General features: G+C 43.7%; 1 protein-coding gene across 2 annotated transcripts in view; it reads right to left on the bottom strand.

Moving 5' to 3' along the window:
* The window catches only part of sorcs3a (sortilin related VPS10 domain containing receptor 3a), a 357,551-nt gene that overhangs the window by 304,662 nt on the left and 32,054 nt on the right, over positions 1 to 20,835 (bottom strand). The gene's annotated exons all lie outside the window — the stretch shown is intronic.

Genomic DNA, 20,835 nt, shown 5'->3' with positions numbered 1-20,835 from the left:
AAATTAAAGGAACAAAAATGTTTCTTTTTATTTTCTAAAAGTACATATAATGCCATTTTGTTTCGTTTCATTTCATTTTTGTTTCGTTTTCGAATGATGTTATTGTTTTGTTTCAGTTGCTAACATGAATTGGACCTGTGAGCATCGCGCTTTCACTGTGGAAACGTTTATCAAGAACGAATATGTAACTGCAACACAACAAGCACTTCAGACTTGGTAGACATGATCCCGTACCTGCTCGAAACACAATCTTGTTATGGGTTACTAACTTCAGAGCCAGTGGATCAGCGCTGAAACGAAAAATGATCTGCCGAGTTATGGACAACTTTCATGAACGCTTTCGACAGTGTGTGGAAAATAACGGCTCTCATTTGACTGATTACTTTTTAAAACAAAATGAAACAAAATGGCATTATATGTACTTTTCAAAAATATATATATTTTTTGTTTCTTTACTTTATTTGTGTTTTTTTTAAACCCAAAGCAACTAATACAGACTATAAGCCGCACGTGTACACAATTTTTTTCCAAAGAAAGACAGTACATAGAAAGCCTTTTCAACGTTTTAATAACATACTTGAACGTGTCTTTCTAAACATTGCCTGCAGTAGTACCGCAGCAACGCGGAAGTGTGCACGCGAGTTATTAGCGAAGAAAGACTGGACACAGAAAGTTTTTTTAAAGCTTTAATAACATACCTTAACATTTCTTTCCAAACACTGCCTGTGACGCGGCAGTAATACCGCAGGAACACGGAAGTAACACAGCAAAGTCACTTAGACGCGGCGGTAACACAGCAGCAACACAGCAGCAACACGGTAGCACAGCACTAACAGGGCTGGTTAAAAAAAAAAACATACCAGTAAAAGTAAAAAAAGAGCGGTCTTCATCTTCCTCCTGTGCACTGAAACAATCGAAGTATTCCTCCTTAGTGTTCGATTGGAATAGCGTTAGATATCCTTCGCCTCACACTTTCTCTCTTTCGTCGTCGCTTTTATGCATTTCTTCGAGTGTGAAGAGGGTCTGGTCTGTTCATGCTAATCTTATTCATGCACGAAGCGCTAAATTACATTAAACTAGCGAGCGACACGTATAGCTTAAAAGCGGCATCATATGCATTTCTTTTGTCCCCCATAATGACGGTTTGTGTGTAAAAGCTTCCTGTCTTTGTGTGAGTGTGTGCGTGATGCGCGAGATGATCAAAACACAAAATAGCACGTCTTCTTCGGCGCATTATCTCTTCTTCGTCTGTCTCGCTCTTGCTTCCTGCTAGAGCGCCCCCTGGAGACCGGAGGCCGTAAAAAATCCATGAGTACGCTCCAGAGTAGACACAAGATAATGTCATCAACATCGACTGCCTTTGGCTTAAAAGCGGCATCATATGCATTTCTTTTGTCCCCCATGATGACGGTTTGTGTATAAAGGCTTCCTTTCAGTAATGTCCGTCTTGATCGCGTTCTGCGTGATGCGCGAAATGTAAACACAAACTAGCACGTCTTCTTCGGCGCATTATCTCTTCTTCGCCTGTCTCGCTCTTGCTTCCTGCTAGAGCGCCCCCTGGATGCCGGAGGCCGTAAAAATCCATAAATACGCCGCGCCGCCGTTTAAGGTTCAAAGTAACCTTCTGAATAAAATGCATTAAAAGTTCACATTCATTACAACTTGTTTTTGGTGAGCAAAATGTCAGAACAATTGAATTTAAATGCTGATTGATTGGGTTTTAATACAACGCAGATGGTCCAAACAGCGCCAGTGCTTTGTGTAATCTCTGAGTGACATGGCAGAGTAAGAGAAAGGGTTTAGAGCACAGGTGTCAAACTCAAGGCCCGGGGGCCAGATACGGCCCGCCACATCATTCTATGTGGCCCACGAAGACAAATTGTGCATCAAATCCGTGTGTCATTATAAGAATTGCAAATTGTCTTCACTTTTAATAATATCCTTTTTTTTAAATATTTGACCAGTTTTTATTCGTCTGATTTGAAAACGAGTTATTTGTCAGTTTGTTTTGTAGCTTTTACTGTACTGTAGTGTTAAGAGTAAAAGTGATCAAGTCATCACAAAAATCACGAAAAAAATCTTATATAAGCCGCACCTGACTATAATCCGCAGGGTCCAAAATTTTGGAAAAAAGTCGCGGCTTATAGTCCGGAAATAACGGTACACACTTTGCGTCAAAGACACACACGATCACAGCAACATACTCAGTCGATACCACCAACCTGTCACGTCTCGTCCCCAACTGCTCCACTATGTGTCTGTTGTCTTGGTTTCTGTCTGTGTGCTCGCCCCTCCCCTCCTGTGTGCCCATGATCAGTGTGATTGTTCCCACCTGCCTCTCGTTACCTGTCGTGTATAAAAGTCCTGTCTGCCCCTCACTCCCTGTCAGATCATTGGTTGCTGTCGTTCGGTGTTGGCGTACTGTCTTGATGCCGTCATGTCCTGCTGTCTTCTTGTTTCACGTCCCGGTCAGTCAGTCAAGTTATTGTTTGTTAAGTCATGTCAGTTTGCCTTTTGAGTTGCTTCAATAAACCCTGGTCCAAGCTGCACTTGGTCGTCCTGCTCCATGCTCCACCCCCGACCGTGACAGAATGATCCGACCACTACAACGACCAGTGCTTGGACCCCCCTCCACCACCAGCATCCACTGCGACGCCCGATCCACGTCTGAGCAGGTTCCATCGCCGTGGGCTCCACAGCTGCCGTCGAACTTGCTCCCGCGACTCCGAACCCGCGGCCGCCATCGGAGTGCTTCTGGCGCCACCGGCTTTGCGGCCGCGATCGGACTCTGGTGCCGTGACGCCGGACCCACGGCCGCCGTTGGAGTGCCTCCCGGCGTCATCAGACTCACAGCCGCCATCGGGCTCCACCCCAGCGTCGCAGGACCCGCGAACGTCAGCAGACATCCAAGCCAGCTGCGTCGGACCCGCGATCGTCCCTGGCTCCACTCCCACTGCTGCGGCGTGTGATGGCTCTTGCCGCCGCGCACAGCCCCGCCTTCCGAATGCCACCGATCGCGGTACGGACTGTCAGAGTTGCCGCCGATCGAGGTACAGACTTCCAGAATCGCCGCCAATTACTGTACGGACTTCCAGAGTCGCCATCCGAATGCGTTCTATGTTTGGGTTGCCGCCCGAGAGCGGTTCATGTTTGTGTTTCCGCCGATTGCGGTTCTGTCCCCAAGTCGCCGCCCGAGCGCGGTTGAGTTCCCCAAGTCGCCGCCCGAGCGCGGTTCTGTTCCCCAAGTCGCCGCCCGAGCGCGGTTCTGTTCCCCGAAGTCGCCGCCCGAGCGCGGTTCTGTTCCCCGAAGTCGCCGCCCGAGCGCGGTTCTGTTCCCCGAAGTCGCCGCCCGAGCGCGGTTCTGTCCCCGAAGTCGCCGCCCGAGTGCGGTTCTGTCCCCGAAGTCGCCGCCCGAGCGCGGTTCTGTTCCCCAAGTCGCCGCCCGAGCGCGGTTCTGTTCCCCAAGTCGCCGCCTGAGCGCGGTTCTGTTCCCCAAGTCGCCGCCCGAGCGCGGTTCTGTTTCCCAAGTCGCCGCCCGAGCGCGGTTCTGTTCCCCAAGTCGCCGCCCGAGCGCGGTTCTGTCCCCGAAGTCGCCGCCCGAACGCGGTTCTGTTCCCCGAAGTCGCCGCCCGAGCGCGGTTCTGTCCCCGAAGTCGCCGCCCGAGTGCGGTTCTGTCCCCGCAGTCACCGCCCGAGTGCGGTTTTGTCCCCGAAGTCGCGGCCAGAGTGCGGTTCGGTTCCCCAAGCCGCCGCCCAGAGTGCGGTTCGGTTCCCCAAGTCGCCGCCCAGAGTGCGGTTCGGTTCCCCAAGTCGCCGCCCGAGTGCGGTTCGGTTCCCCAAGTCGCCGCCCGAGTGCGGTTCGGTTCCCCAAGTCGCCGCCCGAGTGCGGTTCGGTTCCCCAAGTCGCCGCCCGAGTGCGGTTCGGTTCCCCAAGTCGCCGCCCGAGTGCGGTTCGGTTCCCCAAGCCGCCGCCCGAGTGCGGTTCGGTTCCCCAAGTCGCCGCCCGAGTGCGGTTCGGTTCCCCAAGTCGCCGCTGAGTGCGGTTCGGTTCCCCAAGTCGCCGCCTGAGTGCGGTTCGGTTCCCCAAGTCACCGCCCGAGCGCGGTGCGGTTCGGTTCCCCAAGTCGCCGCCCGAGTGCGGTGCGGTTCGGTTCCCCAAGTCGCCGCCCGAGTGCGGTTCGGTTCCCCAAGTCGCCGCCCGAGTGCGGTTTGGTTCCCCTAGTTTTTTTTTTTTTTTGGGACGTCGGGAGCCGTCCCTTGCGGGGGGGGTTCTGTCACGTCTCGTCCCCAACTGCTCCACTATGTGTCTGTTGTCTTGGTTTCTGTCTGTGTGCTCGCCCCTCCCCTCCTGTGTGCCCATGATCAGTGTGATTGTTCCCACCTGCCTCTCGTTACCTGTCGTGTATAAAAGTCCTGTCTGCCCCTCACTCCCTGTCGGATCATTGGTTGCTGTCGTTCGGTGTTGGCGTACTGTCTTGATGCCGTCATGTCCTGCTGTCTTCTTGTTTCACGTCCCGGTCAGTCAGTCAACTTATTGTTTGTTAAGTCATGTCAGTTTGCCTTTTGAGTTGCTTCAATAAACCCTGGTCCAAGCTGCACTTGGTCGTCCTGCTCCATGCTCCACCCGACCGTGACACAACCTTTAATTTACCGCTGCGCACAAGTGAATGGGTATAATGGCTCGACCCCGAATGTAAGACGACCCCCACTTTTTCAGTCTTATTTCAATGCAAAAAAACATCGTCTTATATTTGGGCCAATACGGTACATATCTGGAATGAGGAGAAGGATCCACAGCTGACAAACGGTGGAATAATATTTACACTTCTGTCCTATGGGAAATCACCATGCTTTCACGCGGGAGCACGTGAATGCACAGCCAATCTACACATGCTAATAAATCCTTAATTTGGGGAAACTTCTTTTTTTTTTTCTTTTTTTTTTTTTAAAGTCCACTTTCCAGACTCCGCTGGGTAGGATTGAAACATGCCACTATTTACAGACATGGCAGTTGGATATTAGCTAATGGACAAAACAATATACTGTGAATTATATTTACAAGTAATGAATACGTTTGATCTGAATTCAGAAATTACTCTGAATGATTGAATGCTCCACGTTAAAATATGGTAATTGTACAATTCAGACAGAATGCTTGTTTCACACAGCTATTACTAGTTATTACTGCAATGACTTATCTTTTTCTATGAATAACATATTTGGGTGGTTCTCAGAATGTGTGGTCCAACTTGATGGTGAAACACTAATTCATGCTGAGAGTTATTATTTTCTTCTCATCAATCACCACCTTTCACCGATTACAATAGAGTAGACTGTAACATTCAACAATATTTTGCGAACAAAGGGGTGACTGCGTCTTTATTGATTCAGGGCATACTGCAGGAAAGTTTCATTTCAAGGATATATCTTTTTGAACTGGCTTTGAACAACTTGTTTTTGGGCTTTGATGTCACACTTCTGAACCACACTTTCTGAGAACCACCCATTGTGATTGTGTAATTGTGTCCACTATAACACCAAACACTATTCAGACTTGGGGGGGGGGGGGGGGTTGTAAAAAGTCACATTTGAAACGTTATGATTCAACAGACAAGCATTCTCAACACCTTAGGGAGGGTGTATGACACCGTCATTTATGAGCTAAGCCATTTGATAGTGTGAAGAGCAGGTCGTTTGTAATCCGTTTAACCCAGATAATTAGAAAACAATGTGCTGGGTGGGGTTGGTGAGAGCAAGGATCTATTGTGACCATACAATATATTTGTATTCAGAATCATTAGCATTTAGCAGGGGTGCGGGGATACCACAAAGGACCTGGCCCTAACGTTGCAAGTCATTGACAGTGAAACCACACTAAAGGTGGAAAATAATAGAATATTTAGTTGTTTTGTTCAATGAAGAAGTTACCCTTAAGGCATGGAACAGTCATCGTCACAGTGCTATGGACTCAATCCTTCCCCTTTCCCGGGAGGTACAAGTGAAGTCACAACTCACAAGACCTAAATAGCAGCTATAGCTAATGCTGATCATACACAAACCACAGCAGAAATAATAGTATTACGCTTTCCGGTCACGCTCACCAGTCAATCCAATCCTTAACTGTATGATACTGTATGTGCCATATACATAAGGTTGTGATTTTTATTTTTTATTTATTTTTTTTCCTGCAACAGTAACAGTCTGGTAAAGAGAAGTGAAATTGTATAGGGGCTCTTTTAGTAAGGTCATCAAAACTGTATGCAACAAGTACATCTGACCCTGAGGAGCAGATATGGCCTTAAAGTGCTAGAGACATCCCTTTTTTTTTTTTCAATTAGAACGGAATTTGATAGAATGTATAAAGTGAACACATTTGCCGCATTGGAAATTAAAAATGGACACCGATTACTAAGAATAAAGCTGAAATGAAATGCCAGTTTATCGATCGGGCCCCGCACGAAGCCAAACTGGCGGCGCCATTACTGTGACGTCACAAGTTGTACATCTGGATGTCAACAAACCCAAACAACATGGCAGATGATAGCGACAGCTCCGTTTCTAGCGGCAATATTAGCATCATTTTATCCGATTCAGAAACCTCTTTTGACGCAGAATATGATGAATCTAGCAGTTCACTTGGGCTGAGCTGAGCACATTTTCTGAATTGTGCCCCTCCCGTCACTCTGGTTAGGTTGGCATAGTAAAAAGTAAAAAGTGCTCTTGGGGGCTTTAGAGTGTCGAGTTGATCTCGGCACATGAAGACATGACCACCTGCAACGTTTGGTTTAGGTTTTATAAGCATTTTTAATTATATTGCTTAAATCGCATTTTCTCGACGAGCTGAGCACGTTTTCTGAATTGTGCCTCTCCCGTCACTGTGGTTAGGTTGGCATAGTAAAAAGAGCAGAGTGCCAAGTTGACCACTGCGAATGAAGAAATGAACATCTGCAGCATTTGGTTTAGGTTTTAGGCGCATTTTTAATTTTATTTCTTAAATCGCATATTTTCGACGAGCTGAGCACGTTTTCTGAATTGTGCCCCTCCCGTCACGCTTCGACATACTTTTCAAAGTCAAAGTCTCAAAGTCTCCTTTATTGTCAATTCTTCCGCATGTCAAGACACACAAAGAGATCGAAATTACGTTTCTCACTATCCCAGGGTGACAAGACAGCGTTCACAACGCACATACAAGTAAACAACACAGGAAAAATAAAACAAGAAGATGAACAATAAGAGTGATAGCACGCTAGCCGCTCCCGATGCACAGCAGAGTCCGGAAAGATGACAGTCAACCAGGCCACTGTGAACACGAGCACACAGCAGGCACGCACTGTCCGGTTCGTGGATCCTATCAGGCGAACTCAACCCATCTTGTCGTCCCGCGAACGAACGTACGCCAGGATAATGGCAGGCACGGCTAGGCGAGCTGGGTTGGCCGCAAACCTGGCCCGACGTCTCCGCACTGGCCCCTCTTCTCTTTTTGTTTACATTCACTGAAGCTAAACGCGTACAACTTGACACGTCATGAGACGTCACTTCCGGCTGGCGGCTCGGTGCAGTCAAACTCGTCTGTGCGGCAAATTTAAATGATATTTTTCAGAGCAACAGCTCCCTTTTCGTTGTTTCGAGCGTCAATTTATATTTATAAGCCGATTTATACATATACCGGTGTCTCTAGCCCTTTAAGTGTCACTCCCAGAATGCGAGCACTGGAGCTGGCTTATCTAAACCAATGGTAAACAGTGTGTTCAGAAACATAGGTGAAGTTGTTTATACAGTGCAGATGAGATTGTTTACATAATCAGTAGATGGAGATATCCATGTTTTTATGCGACAGTATGTATGTTCCTGCAGTAATAATCTATGAGCAAGCAACCGTTTGAGTACGAGAGGGAACTTACACGTTAGCACACTCTTTGTCTACCCCTTAATAGGACACTTTCCATTCGGTTGAATTAGCCCCTCCATGATGACTGAGTGCAGCAGAGCAAAAAATTATTCTTCCCAGACTACCCATAGTCACATTCTTCACTTGGATATCTTGGGCCACCCCTATATTACAGACCCGTAAAACATGGCTGTTATAGGATTTTATATCCTGCTGATAGGAATAGACATTAGTATGTCAGCACAATTACATATTTTTTTATGAACGCATGTATCGATATTAGGAAGGATAATATTTGTTATATTTGATATATTTGTTTTCATTTAAAAAAGAAGACTAGAGACAATTGTTTTGTGGAGGTGTTGCAATCCAATGCAATCAATATAATGATATTAAAGTCATCAAGGGGGTTTTCATTTAGATCATTTAAATTTCAATGTAAAACCTCAGCCCCACACATTTATAACCTTGATGGCTTTATAACAGTCTCTAAAGTAATCCGTGAATCAATGGAATTATAAAATTGGCATCGAGTAATTCTTATTTTGTAATGAAACCAAGAAATCCACCTGTTAGAGTGGTGCTCACTCTAATTTATTTGCAAGAACTACACGGGAGACAGTATGCCCTTTTAGCACTTGCAAGTGGAGAAAAACATTCGTCACTGTGCATACAGCGATGTTCGAACGAAATCTGACTTTGGATTCTTGCAAGAGCATATTTATTGAGAGAAAGCAGGGTGGAGGTGAGAGTGGACAGGTTTGGTGAACCTCCAGCCTCTGGTCAAATCAGAGCAGGGAGTGTTTTAAGACGTTTGGGGAAACAAAAGAAATTTGAATGCTTCCTCTATAGCTGGTCATTCAGTGCAGGGGGCCATAGCACTTTGTTTACGATGGTGTGGGAACAAACAGAAGAAGTTTGTTCCCCTCAGCAACTGGTTAATCAATATAGTCGACATTCCACCATAATCATACGATCAAGATAATCTATTAATCCTAACACCACCTTCCTGTTGTTTGCCAGAAACATGAATTTAACAATGTGTAATTTTGTTTTTAATTCAGAGCAGTATAGCACGATAGGTCAAGTGTGTTGAAACAGGGAGACATAGAAAACATGCAGGACCCTCGAGGACCGGAATTGCCCACCCCTGGGCTAGAGTGACGCAGGGTCAACCTCTGGAGTTGTGAGACCGACTCTACCATTAGTCCACGTTGCCCCAATGTGTCCATGAGTGACCCCCTGAATGAATGAATGAATGAATGAATGAATGAATGAATGAATGAATGAATGAATGAATGAATGAATGAATGAATGAATGAATGGAGGACTCTAATGTAGCGCTAGAGAAACTAAGTGATGTCATTGATGAATGAATGAATGAATGAATGAATGAATGAATGAATGAATGAATGAATGAATGAATGAATGAATGAATGAATGAATGAATATTGTTTCAATTAATTGATTTTTATAATGAATCAGAGGGATTGTCCCACGCTGTTGTCATATTTATGAGTCAGGCATTTAAAAAAAAGTATTGTGCCACTCATGGTGTTAATTCAAAGTTCTTTATGCGTGTATATCAATTTAGCATTTAAAACACTTCCCAGCCATTCACTTAACTAAACAAGAACACACCAACTAAGACCACAGTGTACAAACATACAGCCTCAGCTAAAATGTAAGATTCTGAAAAGAGCGAGCAAGAAAAATAATCTTAATTGGATTATTGCTCTTGTAACAGCTTGCTCTACAATTACCTTTCTGTCTGGCAAACCAAGTAGCTCTAATTCAATTAGAACAAAAACATTTTGATGTGTAGCAAGTGAGCTGTGAAAGGGCAGAAATCGGGTTCAGGCAGCAGTTAGGAATGAAGACATGGACCCCTCCAAGGATGGAGGATGGAACAGGTTTGCAGTGCAGAATCGCGCAGTAGTAGTAAACAGTATGAGGTTAAAAAGCTGCTTTGTGAGATTCCAAGAGAGGCCACTCTATATGCAACCAAAATATTTTTTTCCACCAACCCATTTAGTTATAGCTCCAACATCCATCCATCCCTTCTGCTCCCCGATCTCCCCCTGCTCTGTCACTCAGCTGATGATGCCCTTCCACCCAGGGTGACGGTGGCTCAATTGAGTGGAAAGCTGAGGAGACACGCCTGGGCAAGGCTGCGGGTCCAGACGGGGTCTTTCCTCATCTGCTGAAGGTCTGCGCTCTGGAGTTGGGTGACCCACTACAGCATATCTTCAACATCAGTCTGGAAAAGGGTGTGGTGCCTCAGCTGCGGAGGACGTCATACATCATCCCTGTCCCAAAGAACTCACGACCTGCGGAGCTAAATGACTTCAGAGCCGTCGCACTGCCTTTGCACGGGATGAAGACTCTGGAGTGATTGCTGCTTCACCACCTCAGGCCTCAGGTTCGGCATGCTCTCGACCCTCTACAATTTGCGTGTCAGGAGAAGGTGGGGGTGGCGGATGCTGTTGCCTACATGCTGCATTGCTCTCTCTCTGTCACCTGGACAAGGGTGAAGGGGCTGTGTGGATTACTTTCCTGGATTTGTCTCGCGCCATTAACGCCATTCAGCCTATGCGAGAGAGACAAAATGTGGGTGATGGGCGTCAGCTTACACCTGAGGGCATGGATAATGGACTACCTGACGGGCAGACCTCAGTATGTGTGCATGGGAGGCTGTAAGTCAGGCACGGTGAGGAGCAGTGTGGGAGGACTGCAGGGGGCGGAGCTCTATCCCTTCCTATTCACCCTGTACACCTCTGACCTCCAGTACAATTCTGAGTCCTGCCATGTGAAGAAGTTTGTGGACAACACTGCAATTGTTGGCTGTATTAGGGATGGACGGTTGGAGGAGTACAGGAGCCTGGTCCGGCACTTCGCCAGTTGACGCCAACCATCTGCACTTAAAAAACGCCAACTCCAGGGAAATGGTGGTGGACTTCAGGAGGCCCAGGTCTCGTCCAGAGCCTGTGGCAATCAACAGAGCCTATGTGGAGGTGGTGCAGACCTGTAAACATCTTGGAGTGTTACTGGACGTCAAACTCGACTGGTCTGCTCTCGTCGATGCTTTTTGCAAAAACGGACAATGCCGGCTGTACTTCCTCAGGCGGTTGGCATCCTTCGATGTCTGCAATGTGATGCTACGGATGTTTTATCAATCTGTTGTGGCGAGCACCCTCTTCTTGGCGATGGCGTGCTGGGGGGGCAGCATCAAGAAGAGAGATTTCTCTTGCCTGGACAAACAGGTAAGGAAGGCGGGTTCTATTGTGGGCGCAGAGCTGCCTGATCTGACGTCTGCGGCAGAACAACAGGTGTTGGCCAGGCTGCTGTCCATGAAGAACAACCATGTACACGCTATTGATACCATCTTGCTCCACGGAAAGGCGGAGGGGATCATTTCTCCCCCATGCCGTTTTAACTCAACGCGGGGGGTTAGGATGCGTTCACGGTCATGATCTTGGGATGGCAAATGAATGATCTTTGTTGTTGTTTATTTATATATTGACACTTTCATCTGCTGTTTATTGTTAATTTATTTAGTCACGGATATCTATTGCATCTACTGCACGTTTATTCTTTTCTCTTATTTTGTTTGTCGTGACGGTTGTTTATTTATTTATTTATTTATTTATTTATTTATTTATTTATTTATTTATTTATTTATTTATTTATTTATTCATTTAATGTTAATCGATTAATAAGTGTCTGTCTGTCTGTCTGTCTGTCTGTCTGTCTGTCTGTCTGTCTGTCTGTCTGTCTGTCTGTCTGTCTGTCTGTCTCTATCTATCTATCTATCTATCTATCTATCTATCTATCTATCTATCTATCTATCTATCTATCTATCTATATATCTATCTATCTATCTATCTATCCATCCGTCCGTCCGTCCGTCCGTCCGTCCGTCCGTCCGTCCGTCCGTCCGTCCGTCCGTCCGTCCGTCCGCCCAGCAATGCCGCTTATCCTGTTCAGGATCGTGGAGGGTGCTGGGGGCTATCCTAGCTGGCAACGGGCGAAAAGCAAACTACATCCTGAACTGCATTTCTAACATTCATTATTTTGACTTAAGCGAAGCTGCATGGATTTATTGATGGTCTGCTCTACTTATAATAAGTAACCAGACTCTTGTACTATGCTGTCCTGCTGCTATTGTAATGCATACACTGTATATTATATAATACTAATAGCTTAGGACAGACTGGATGATGGCAGTGTAGAAGGTCTTCAGCAGCTCCCCCCTGCCACGGGAGCTGCTGAAGACCTTCTACACTGCCATCATCCAGTCTGTCCTCTGCACCTCCATCACTGTCTGGTTTGGATCGGCCTCCAAACAAGACAAGCACAGACTGCAACGGACAATAAGGACTGCAGAAAAGATAATTGGAATCAACCTCCCATCTATCCAAGACTTGTACCTGTCCAGGACCAGGAAACGTGCAAGTAACATCTCAACAGACCCTTCGCACCCAGGTTGCAGCCTGTTTGAACTACTCCCCTCCGGACGCCGTTATAGAGCTCTGTACACTAAAACCAGCAGACACAGAGACAGCTTCTTCCCCCAGGCTGTCGCTCTGATGAACTCACACCACTCTTAGAGTCTCAGAGTCATTACTGTGCAATAACATCCCGCTTGCCACACCTTTTTTGTCTACACTGTTTGTACTATGTGTCCTCTCTGCATCCATTGCAGCCTGGTCATCCTAGAAGAGGGACCCTCCCATCTGTGGTCTCTTCTCAAGGTTTCTCATTTCCCCTAGCTGGAGTTTTGAGTTTTTCCTTGCCCTCTTGGGAGTTTAAGATCAGGGGGTGTTTGAGAATATCTTTCGTTCTTCACATGTCCTGAGTGTTGTTGTTAGTCACCTAAATGTTGAACAGAGGCTGTGATTTACCGAAGTCAAATTCCTTGTCTGGCACGCTCAAACATGGCGAATAAAAAACTCTTGAATCTTGAATCTTGAATCTTCCTACTCCCTTTAGTGATTAACAGGACAGTACCAACCAACAGGCAAGGTGATGGAGAGACCGTATACTAAGCTATTGAAATTTATCTTCATCTAAGCCAGATTTCAAATTGAAATCAATGAGATGGACTGAAACACATACTGTGTCTGACACACATACAATAACATGCAATAAAATCACAATAAAGTATCACCTACTAAAATGTTACTAATTTATTCAGGAAATATGTCAGTAAAAAAAGGCTCAGAAAAAGCAAAAACAAACATACCAACATATATTCTGACCTCTGCTCTCCTCTTTGGAAACACCTCTTTGTATTTAAGCGACATGGCAGGATGGCTGGGCCATGTTGCCTCAGAGCTGCATGGCCTGTGTGTCTTCCCAGCAAATTCTGTTTTCCCATGGCTCTAACTCCTTGAGGAGTCTTAATTTAATAATGTGTCCCATGTAATACCCAATAATGTGTCTTTTCGCAAATAATCACAAACATTCAGCCAGTTGGAATACATCTGAATGCGCTGATGAAATATGAATATCACACCAGAAGCACAAACAAGAAATACTGTGAACATTTACTTGAAACACAAGTACAATTAATTAAATAAACTTGCTTCACCAACCTCAGTATGCAATATTTTTGTATAAGCCAACTGGCAATTCTTCAGAGCGTTACCATAACACTTTAAAAACTTATAAGAATTGCCTGAGAGTCAGCATCCACTGTTAAGTTTCCCCTTCTCTATTTGTATTTTTCTACCATTTCAATATCAAGTGTTCATACTGTCCATATTTTGCTAATCCATTTTGGACTGTTTTCAGTGTTTTAGCCGTGACATATTTTGTCAAAGACGATATGAAGACATTTTACATAAATCTGCACAACACCCTGAAATTTAAAGTTGTGTGTTGCCAAAATATTGGACGATGACAATGTGTTTCATTGTGAACTAGAAAATGCAATTTCTGGAGAAATTGCGCGTGAAGGTGAAGAATTTGAATCACTTCTTGGGGAATGATGCCGAATGATGTTGAAATGAGTTGAATTTCTTGAGAAATGTGGAAAATAGAAGTGTAATACTAAATTTTGGAGAATTTGGTTGAATATCAAATTTGAAAGTTTGGAATTTTTGGTAAGTGGGAGGTTGTGGAATAGGTAGGCAAAAGATGAACAGTTGAAAGTTGGAACGGGTTGAAACGGTTAAAAAATGTAGAAGTTAGAGCAAATCTTGAATCCCCATAGAGAATCAATGGGAATTAAAAGAAAAAGCAATTGCGCCAAAATTTTTTGTAATTTGGAACAAAAGGAAAAAACGGCTTCAGGAGGTTCACTTTTGGGGTTAAAATGTTGAAACGGGTTTAATCTGACAAAAATTGCAAAAGTTAGCTAAAATGTAGCTATTTAGGGCACTTAATGTTGAAATAAGGTCACTTCCGGTTTGATTTGGGTCACTTCCGGTTTGATTAGAGGCACTTCCGGTCCAGCTGAGGTCACTTCTGGTTTATTTGGGGTCACTCCCGGTTTAAAAAAGTCACTTCCGGTTTAAAAAGGTCACTTCCGGTTTGATTGGGGTCACTTCCGGTTTACCTAAGGTCACTTCCTGTTTACCTAAGGTTACTTCCGGTTTGATATGGGGCACTTCCGGTTCATTCTGGGTTCATTGGGGGCACTTCAGGGTCAATCCAAGATGGCCGCCACACTGGAAGTGGGGGTGAAGGAGGTGAATATGGTAAGCATAAGGTAAACAAAGTGAATAAAGTTGGAATGGGTTGAATCGGTTGAAAAATGTGGAAAAAAGAGTAGAAAAACGAAATTGTAGAGAATTTTTGGTAAGTGGAAAGTTGTGGAATAGGCAGGCAAAAGATGAACAGTCGAATGTTGGAACGGGTTGAATCGGTTAAAAAATGAAGACGTGAGAGCAAATGTTGAATCCCCATAGAGAATGAATGGGAATTAAAAGAAAAAGCAATTGCGCCAAAATATTTTGAAATTTGGAACAAAACGAAAAAAAAACAGCTTCAGGAGGTTCACTTTTGGGGTTACAATATTCAAACGGGTTCAATTGGACAAAAAATGCAAAAGTTAGCGCCTAATGTAGCTATTGAGGGCAGTTAATGTTGAAATAAGGTCACTTCCGGGGTGATTTGGGTCACTTCCGGTCTATTTGGGTCACTTCCGGTTTGATTAGAGGCACTTCCGGTCTAGCTAAGGTCACTTCCGGTTTATTTGGGGTCACTTCCGGTTTAAAAAGGTCACTTCTGGTTTTATTTGGGGTCACTTCCGGTTTACCTGAGGCCACTTCCTGTTTACCTAAGGTCACTTCCGGTTTACCTGAGGTCACTTCCTGTTTACCTAAGGTCACTTCCGGTTTGATTTGCCAAAATATTGGACGATGACAATGTGTTTCATTGTGAACGATGTTGACATTTTACTTTTTTCCCCTCACACACTTCCATTCTCTCATAAGGTTAAACTGAGAGGTACCCTAACAGTCTCGTGACACCTCAGGAATAGCTACTGTGTGATCATTATGAAGGTTTCAGCATAAGGACCGTATTATGAACATATTTTATAGTGTGACTGACTCCATGGGAGACGTGCATCCATAATCCAAGAACCATTTAAAAGAAACGAGATATACATATACACAGAGACATAAGACTCAATTACCGTAATTTCGGGACTATAATCCGCACCTGATTATAAACTGCAACAGCAAAAAATTTTGCTGGTTTTTTTTCATAAATAAGCCGCACCAGAATCAGAATCAGCTTGATTAGCCAGGTTTGTGCATGCCAAACAAGGAATTTGACTCCGGATGATCTCAGTCTCTGTACAACATTTAAGTGACTAACAACATTCAGGTTACTAACAACATTTAAGTGGCAAGAACAGGATATTATTGCCCAGTGATGTCTCTGAGACTCTATGAGTGGTGTGAGTTTCCTTTCTTCAGTAATGTCTGTCTTGATCTCGTTCTGTCTCTTCTTTGTGTGAATTATATGGCACTATTTGCCTGGCGGATGGACATGCGGTTAACACACCACTCTTCACCCCAGTGACCGTGTCACATATCCCTCCGCCCAGCAAAGCGGTCCATAGCCCTTTTTACATATAAAAGTGATCGTCATCCCAAAAATCACAAAAAAATCTATAGATACGCCGCACCAGACTACAAGATGCAGAGTTCAAAACTTGAGCAAAAAGTAGCGGCTTATAGTCAAGAAATTACAGTAGATTTAAAGTACTGCAATTTGTAGTGTTCAAGTGTGAGTAAGGGTGGCATGATTACTGATCTGATGTAAGCTGTACCACCTGAGCCGCGGCCGCCACGATGACTGCACCTGCCTAAGATGATGTGATGTGGCAAACCTAATTATCGTGCTCAAAGTTGGAGGCCCACTGAAATCACATATGGCATCAATCTATTGGAATGCAAAATGACAGTATCATGATGCCTTGCAGAAAAGCCTCTGTCTGCCAACAAGTCACTAGGAGGAAAATTCCTCATTAACATGAGAACTCGCATGGCATTCTGACCCCCTGAGCCCTACTAAAGCTAAGCTCAATGATCGTTTGGTATGAGATGACCAACTCAATCACTGAAAATTAGCCGCCTTTTATTTGTAAATGTAGCTGTTGTCAGTGCTGAGCACAAATGCTCCAAAATGGGTGAATGGAGGAAAACTTTTTGGGGCGTTTTTGGTGATTAATTTGTATTTTAACATGCCTATAAGCTCCAAAGAAAAATAAGTGCCAGTACTCCCCTATATTCAACTGTGTGCAGGTAAATTAGGTGCTAGGTAACAGCAGATCATTAGGTTAATGAATTCATAATAATTGGCACTCAATCAATCAATAAAGGGTGGCACAGTGGTCAGCTGGTTACACAGTTGGTTTGATTCCGGCGCCAGCGTGGCTTTCTTTCCGGTATTCCGGTGTCCTCCCACATTCCCAAAACATGCACGGTAGGCTGATTGACCACTCCAAATTGTCTGTACATGTGAGTGTGAATGGTTGCTTGTGGGAGCCCTGTGATTGGATGGCAGCCAGTTCAGGTTATCCTCCATCTACTGCCCAAAGTCTGCTGGGATCGGCTTGAGCACACCCGCGACCCTCGTGAAGAGAAAGCGGTTCAGATGATGGATGGATATCTAAAAAAATTATTTGATGTTGAATTTGAAATGTCTGACTGCATTTGAATGCACCTCATGTCTTGTGCACATGTGAGACCTCAATGCTTACACTTGCGTTCATGGTTAGCTGCTGACGCCAGAGAGTTGTGCCTGAGCATACAATGATGCCTTCATTAATTTGGAATTGCATAGCGTCCTAAATTAGTGAATTTAATGGATTTCGGGATGGGATTGTTTTGTTTTTGGTAGAAATCACCTGTATGCAATGGCATTTAAAAACAAGCCGAACTTCAAAATAAAAGCTTACTAAGGCTATTAGCATCAGTGTTTTATTTGGTAAGTCTTTATTTTAACGTTAGACTTTGTATTGGCAATTTCTTATGTTATGAGTAGTTTGCTGCTTCCTTGTTTAAATGATTACGGACACGCTAAATAATTGTGTGGAATTTGGATGTTCTACCCATGCTTGCGTGGGTTTCCTCCAGGTACTGCGGTTTCCTCCCACATTCCATGAACATGCATGGTAGGCCAGTTGACCACTCTAAATTGCTCATAGGTGCAAATACCAATTCAGGGTGTCCCCTGCTTACTGCCCAAAGTCAGCTGGGATAGGCTCCAGTGTGCCTGCGGTAAGCTGTTCAGATAATGAATGAACGAACGGATGGATGAATGGATGGATGGATGGATGGATGGATGGATGGATGGATGGATGGATGGATGGATGGATGGATGGATGGATGGATGGATGGATGGATGGATGGATGGATGGATGGATGGATGGATTACTGAAGGAGTATTACGAATATTACAAAGTGCAATTGAGAAATGTGGGCTAATGTTTTAAAAAGTTTTGGTACGCTGGAGAATAAAATTGAAAAGTGTTGCTATTTTTTACTGCTGCGTACCGGCCCACTTAAAAGCCTGCTTGCAGTAATAAAGCTCAGTGAAATGACTGCTGATCGCGTGCTGTACAAGCTGCAGAGATATGCTGGTATTCTGTCTTGCGAAATAAACATCACAGAAACATACCAAGGCTTTAAATTGTATTTTCAAGTGAATTTTGATGTTTTGAATGGATTATTGAATTTGAAACCTAAAACAGTATGACAAGCATTGATTAGACTGGAGAAAAATGTGTAAAACCTTTGATCGCAACTGCTGATTTTTTATTCATATCATTCACTTCATAGAATTGCACTGGTATGACTCGTTCTCAGTTGTGTTCTGTTGTGTTTTGTTGGCTTTCACATCACAAAAGATGGATAAAAAAAAAACATTGTAGAAGAATTGAAGCGCAGTGCCGTTTGTAGTTTTGCAGGGTTGGGAACGACAATGAAAAAGCAATAGCACTTTAAAAAACAATCAACAAACAATGTTAAAAAAACAACATCATACCAATTGTTAGCTCTGCTTCTGTTATTGAGTGTTGCAAATATGCATCTCTTAATACTTAAAACGTTTTTGTATAAATGTGTCCTCATTCTCTAACCCGCAAGACTTTAGAATCCTAAAGGTCTCACTTATCCTGAAGTGTTTCATGGCTTATTTTCACCAATTCCTCAAGGTATAGACACCTGGGGAATGATCCTGAGCAGCCATTGATTGGAAAGGTCCGCTATTAGTTTCTTTATGACAGGACTGGGGCAGCAGGGCTACCTCTCTCAAGATATATTGAGGTGCAGAGTGTTTTTATTTGTGGCCCTGAAAAGTAGTGCCCAGTGTGAAATGGCTAAAAGCCTAATGTTTACACAAGGATAACAACCAATGAGACTGTATACAGAAAACCTCAGAAAAAAAAATTGCCAGTACAAGTATATAAAATTTATTCACTTAATTACTGTCTTAATCTTCCTTGTATTTGTCTGATTGTGGAAATGTGATCCGTCACCCGTGTTACATAAAGGGCGAGAATTTACATATTAACTACCCCACGACTCCCAGAAAAAAAATTCAAGGTTCAGCACAGATTAGTATTACCAGCATTAGCATCTGATGGCATATCATCAAAAAACTGTGTGTGTGTGTGTGTGTGTGTGGGGGGGGGGGGTGTTAGGGGAATTTCAGTTTGGCAATGTCAGCTGTGACACCTCTACATTCATTGATAAGTGAGTTGAAGTGCTCCCTGAGCAAGTGATCTCTATTTGTTTGGGGGGGGGGGGGGAGATTAGTTAAAAAAAAAGTGTAGTACAGTACAGGGATGAGGGCTTGCTCACCGCATGAGACAGCTACACCTTTAAAAAACAATCTAATTACGGCTCGGCTCGGCAAGAAGTCTGATATATATATATATATATATATATATATATATATATATATATATATATATATATATATATATATATATATATATATGTACAGTGGGGGAAATAAGTATTTGACCCCTTGCTGATTTTGCAGGTTTGCCCACTTACAAAGAATGCAACGATCTACTATTTTAATCATATGTACATTCTAACAGTGAGAGACAGAATCCCCCAAAAAATTCCAGAAATTCACGTCATATGAATTTATAAAAATTGATAACCGTCTGATGAGGAAAAACAAGTATTTGAACCCCTGGAAAAACAGCATGTAAAAGCCATTATTGGCCAGCACAGATGTTAAACGGTTTTTATAGTTGGTGACAAGCTTTGTGCACATTTCGGCAGGGATGTTGGCCCACTCCTCCTGCAGACAGCCTCCAAATCATTCCGAGGTTGTCGCCTGGCAACTCGAATTTTAAGCTCCCTCCAAAGATTTTCAATTGGATTCAGGTCTGGAGACTGGATTGTTGATCTGCAGAAGGCTGGGATGGGCTACAAGAGAATCGGAAAGCAACTTGGAGAGAAAAGATCAACTGTCGGTGCAGTAATCAGGAAATGGAAGAAGCACCACACCACCGCCGAAGAATATATATATATATATATATATATATATATATATATATATATATATATATCGCCGAGCCGTAATATCGTAATATATATATATATATATATATATATATATATATATATATATATATATATATATATATATATATATATATACATACATACACACACACACACACACACACACACACACTGTATGTCAACTGCACATTGATGAAAGCATGTTTCTAAGACATCTTGGTGAACCCAACTCCAGACATAATTATGTGAAAAAACAGTTAGTAACTTCCTTTTTGTTTGTCAAGGACAATTACTTACTTGATACTGTGGCTTCTGAGCACTACAATTTTCATTAGCACAAGTACCTGCACTGTCATTAATCTGAACGCTTTTAGTAGTTATTGTTCATGTTGGCATGGAAGTACTCTGGGAGACGTTTGCTGAATAAGGACAATAATAACGCTTGCTTAAGCATTAACAACAGCACAACTAAAATCTCGAAGTCAGCAGCAATATAACATTTTGGTATTTAACTTTATTTTTAAGCTATTTGATTTAACTTTCCGAGGCAGATAGGTGGAATACAGTCAACCTCACAATTCTATCCAATCAGCATACTGAGGAGAAAGACTGCCAAATTGAAATTTCGGTAAGACTCTGAAGTATTCTTAAAATTTTGAATAGTTGTTGATCCATATCAGCCCAGCAATTGGATGATGAGCAGTCCAGGATACACCATGGAAATATTGTAAAGATTTTTTTTTTTTACTTGACTTTCCCTGTCCCCTCCATGAGTCGTCACCTTATCGTGGTGGAGGGGTTTGCGTGCCCTTATGATCCTAGGAGCCATGTTGTCGGGGGCTTCATGCCCCTGGTAGGGTCACCCATGGCAAACGGGTCCTAGGTGAGGGGCCAGACAAAGCACGGCTGACAGAAGCCCCTTATGACGATTGAAACAAATGG

This window comes from Syngnathus scovelli, chromosome 5 (genome assembly GCF_024217435.2).
Source record: "Syngnathus scovelli strain Florida chromosome 5, RoL_Ssco_1.2, whole genome shotgun sequence".
NCBI lineage: Eukaryota > Metazoa > Chordata > Actinopteri > Syngnathiformes > Syngnathidae > Syngnathus > Syngnathus scovelli.
The sequence above is the reverse complement of the archived record's forward strand: the minus strand, read 5'-3'. Positions and strand labels throughout refer to the sequence as shown.